This window comes from Dipodomys merriami, unplaced genomic scaffold (genome assembly GCF_024711535.1).
Source record: "Dipodomys merriami isolate MVZ:Mamm:240054 unplaced genomic scaffold, mDipMer1.0.p SCAF_9, whole genome shotgun sequence".
Taxonomy (NCBI): domain Eukaryota; kingdom Metazoa; phylum Chordata; class Mammalia; order Rodentia; family Heteromyidae; genus Dipodomys; species Dipodomys merriami.
In genome coordinates, this window is record NW_027206512.1 from 769,442 (window position 1) to 774,386 (window position 4,945).

The following is a 4,945-nucleotide window of genomic DNA, read 5'->3' on the forward strand; positions in this document are numbered from 1 at the left end:
AGTGGTGGCGTGCCCAACAACTGAGCTTTATTTCTCAACACTTTCACAAAGTGCCATAAGTTGAGGTTCAGCTTACTGCTCCGGTTGAGTAGAGTGTAGCTGTCAAAGCTGGAATCAATAGCACTCAGGTGAGAAGAACGAGAAGCAGATATACCCAGTCCGCTGGCCGTGTCCTACGGGGACCAGCCTATCTGGCTGCCACGCCTGAATGTTTGCAACCGCGGCAGAGCTAGGCAGGCGCAATTGTGCAGCAAAGCAAACTGCATAACCTGGCCAATTTTCACGGGTGTACAAGAAACCACGGGGGATTTACAAGGAGATGTTCACCCGGAACAGCCGGAGGCCTGCCGGCAGCAAGATTCCGGAAATCTTCCAAAGAAGCCTTGAAAGCAGTGAAAAGCTCCTATGTGGCAATAACTCAGAACCTCATTCTCAGTGTTCCCGGCAGAGGTCATTCAGCTGAACACAACCGTGGACTAATTAGAGCCAGATGTAGGCAGTGCCGTCCATAGTGCGGGATGGACAGTGGTGGCGTGCCCAACATCTGAGCTCTAGTTCTCAACACTTTCACAAAGTGCCATAAGTTGAGGTTCAGCTTACTGCTCCGGTTGAGTAGAGTGTAGCTGTCAAAACTGGAATCAGTAGCACTCAGGTGAGAAGAACGAGAAGCAGATATACCCAGTCTGCTGGCCGTGTCTTCCGGGGACCAGCCTATCTGGCTGCCACTCCTGAATGTTTGCAACCGCGGCAGAGCTAGGCAGGCGCAATTGTGCAGCAATCCAAACTGCATAACCTGGCCAAATTTCACGGGTGTACAAGAAACCACGGGGGATTTACAAGCAGATGTTCACCCGGAACCGCCGGAGGCCTGCCGGCAGCAGGATTCCGGAATTCTTCCTAAGAAGCCTTGAAAGCAGTGAAACGCTCCTATGTTGCAATAACTCAGAACCTCATTCTGAGTGTTCCCGGCAGAGGTCATTCGGCTGAACACAACCGTGGACTAATTAGAGCCAGAAGTAGGCAGTGCCGTCCATAGTGACGGATGGACAGTGGTGGCGTGCCCAACAACTGAGCTCTAGTTCTCAACACTTTCACAAAGTGCCATAAGTTGAGGTTCAGCTTACTGCTCCGGTTGAGTAGAATGTAGCTGTCAAAGCTGGAATCAGTAGCACTCAGGTGAGAAGAACGAGAAGCAGATATACCCAGTCTGCTGGCCGTGTCTTCCGGGGACCAGCCTATCTGGCTGCCATGCCTGAATGTTTGCAACCGCGGCAGAGCTAGGCAGGCGCAATTGTGCAGCAATGCAAGCCGCATAACCTGGCCAAATTTCACGGGTGTACAAGAAACCACGGGCGATTTACAAGCAGATGTTCACCCGGAACAGCCGGAGGCCTGCCGGCAGCAAGATTCCGGAATTCTTCCTAAGAAGCCTAGAAAGCAGTGAAACGCTCCTATGTTGCAATACCTCAGAACCTCATTCTGAGTGTTCCCGGCAGAGGTCATTCGGCTGAACACAACCGTGGACTAATTAGAGCCAGATGTAGGCAGTGCCGTCCATAGTGCTGGATGGACAGTGGTGGCGTGCCCAACAACTGAGCTCTAGTTCTCAACACTTTCACAAAGTGCCATAAGTTGAGGTTCAGCTTACTTCTCCGGTTGAGTAGAGTGTAGCTGTCAAAGCTGGAATCAGTAGCACTCAGGTGAGAAGAACGAGAAGCAGATATACCCAGTCCGCTGGCCGTGTCCTACGGGGACCAGCCTATCTGGCTGCCATGCCTGAATGTTTGCAACCGCGGCAGAGCTAGGCAGGCGCAATTGTGTAGCAATGCAAACCGCATAACCTGGCCAAATTTCACAGGTGTACAAGAAACCACGGGGGATTTACAAGCAGATGTTCACCCGGAACAGCCGGAGGCCTGCCGGCAGCAAGATTCCGGAATTCTGCCTAAGAAGCCTTGAAAGCAGTGATACGCTCCTATGTTGCAATACCTCAGAACCTCATTCTGAGTGTTCCTGGCAGAGGTCATTCGGCTGAACACAACCGTGGACTAATTAGAGCCAGATGTAGGCAGTGCCGTCCATAGTGCTGGATGGTCAGTGGTGGCGTGCCCAACAACTGAGCTCTAGTTCTCAACACTTTCACAAAGTGCCATAAGTAGAGATTCAGCTTACTGCTCCGGTTGAGTAGAGTGTAGCTGTCAAAGCTGGAATCAGTAGGACTCAGGTGAGAAGAACGAGAAGCAGATATACCCAGTCCGCTGTCCGTGTCCTACGGGGACCAGCCTATCTGGCTGCCAAGCCTGAATGATTGCAACCGTGGCAGAGCTAGGCAGGCCCAATCGTGCAGCAATGCAAACTGCATAACCTGGCCAAATTTCACGGGTGTACAAGAAACCAAGGGGGATTTACAAGCAGATGTTCACCCGGAACTGTCGGAGGCCTGCCGGCAGCAAGATTCCGGAATTCTTCCAAGGAAGCCTTGAAAGCAGTGAAACGCTCCTATCTTGCAATAACTCAGAAACTTGTTCTGACTGTTCACCGCAGAGGTCATTCGGCTGAACACAACCGTGGACTAATTAGAGCCAGAAGTAGGCAGTGCCGTCCATAGTGCTGGATGGACAGTGGTGGCGTGCCCAACAACTCAGCTCTAGTTCTCAACACTTTCACAAAGTGCCATAAGTTGAGGTTCAGCTTACTGCTCCGGTTGAGTAGAGTGTAGCTGTCAAAGCTGGAATCAGTAGCACTCAGGTGAGAAGAACGAGAAGCAGATATACCCAGTCCGCTGGCCGTGTTTTCCGGGGACCAGCCTATCTGGCTGCCACGCCTGAATGTTTGCAACCGCGGCAGAGCTAGGCAGGCGCAATTGTGCAGCAATGCAAACTGCATGACCTGGCCAAATTTCACGGGTGTACAAGTAACCACGGGGGATTTACAAGCAGATGTTCACCCGGAACCGCCGGAGGCCTGCCGGCAGCAAGATTCCGGAATTCTTCCTAAGAAGCCTTGAAAGCAGTGAAACGCTCCAATGTTGCAATACCTCAGAACCTCTTTCTGAGTGTTCCCGGCAGAGGTCATTCGGCTGAACACAACCATGGACTAATTAGAGCCAGATTAGGCAGTGCCGTCCATAGTGCTGGATGGACAGTGGTGGCGTGCCAAACAACTGAGCTCTAGTTCTCAACATTTTCACAAAGTGCCATAAGTTGAGGTTCAGCTTACTGCTCCGGTTGAGTAGAGTGTAGCCCTCAAAGCTGGAATCAGTAGCACTCAGGTGAGAAGAACGAGAAGCAGATATACCCAGTCCGCTGGCCGTGTCTTCCTGGGACCAGCCTATCTGGCTGCCAGGCCTGAATGTTTGCAACCGCGGCAGAGCTAGGCAGGCGCAATTGTGCAGCAATGCAAACTGCATAACCTGGGCAAATTTCACGAGTGTACAAGAAACCACGGGGTATTTACAAGGAGATGTTCACCCGGAACCGCCGGAGTCCTGCCGGCAGCAAGATTCCGGAATTCTTCCAAGGAAGCCTTGAAAGCAGTGAAACGCTCCTATGTTGCAATAACTCAGAAACTTGTTCTGAGTGTTCACCGCAGAGGTCATTCGGCTGAACACAACCGTGGACTAATTAGAGCCAGATGTAGGCAGTGCCGTCCATAGTGCTGGCTGGACAGTGGTGGCGTGCACAACTGAGCTCTAGTTCTCAACACTTTCACAAAGTGCCATAAGTTGAGGTTCAGTTTACTGCTCCGTTTGAGTAGAGTGTAGCCGTCAAAGCTGGAATCAGTAGCACTCAGGTGAGCAAAACGAGAAGCAGATATACCCAGTCCGCTGGCCGTGTCTCCAGGGGACCGGCCTATCTGGCTGCTACTCCTGAATGATTGCAACCGCGGCAGAGCTAGGCAGGCGCAATTGTGCAGCAATGCAAACTGCATAACCTGGCCAAATTTCACGGGTGTACAAGAAACCACGGGGGATTTACAAGGAGATGTTCACCCGGAACTGCCGGAGGCCTACCGGCTGCAAGATTCCGGAATTCTTCCTAAGAAGCCTTGAAAGCAATGAAACGCTCCCATGTTGCAATAACTCAGAACCTCTTTCTGAGTGTTCCCGGCAGAGGTCATTCAGCTGAACACAACCGTGGACTAATTAGATCAAGATATAGGCAGTATAGTCCATAGTGCTGGATGGACAGTGGTGGCGTGCCCAACAAGTGAGCTCTAGTTCTCAACACTTTCACAAAGTGCCATAAGTTGAGGTTCAGCTTACTGCTCTGGTTGAGTAGAGTGTAGCTGTCAAAGCTGGAATCAGTAGCACTCAGGTGAGAAGAACGAGAAGCAGATATACCCAGTCCGCTGCCCGTGTCTTCCGGGGACCAGCCTATCTGGCTGCCACGCCTGAATGTTTGCAACCGCGGCAGAGCTAGGCAGGCGCAATTGTGCAGCAATGCAACCTGCATAACCTGGCCAAATTTCACGGGTGTACAAGAAACCACGGGGGATTTACAAGGAGATGTTCACTCGGAACAGCCGGAGGCCTGCCGGCAGCAAGATTCCGGAATTCTTCCAAAGAAGCCTTGAAAGCAGTGAAACGCTCCTATGTTGCAATAACTAAGAACCTCATTCTGAGTGTTCCCGGCAGAGGTCATTCTGCTGAACACAACCGTGGACTAATTAGAGCCAGATGTAGGCAGTGCCGTCCATAGTGCTGGATGGACAGTGGTGGCGTGCCGAACAACTGAGCTCTAGTTCTCAACACTTTCACAAAGTGCCATAAGTTGAGGTTCAGTTTACTGGTCCGTTTGAGTAGAGTGTAGCCGTCAAAGCTGGAATCAGTAGCACTCAGGTGAGCAAAACGAGAAGCAGATATACCCAGTCCGCTGGCCGTGTCTCCAGGGGACCAGCCTATCTGGCTGCTACTCCTGAATGATTGCAACCGCGGCAGAGCTAG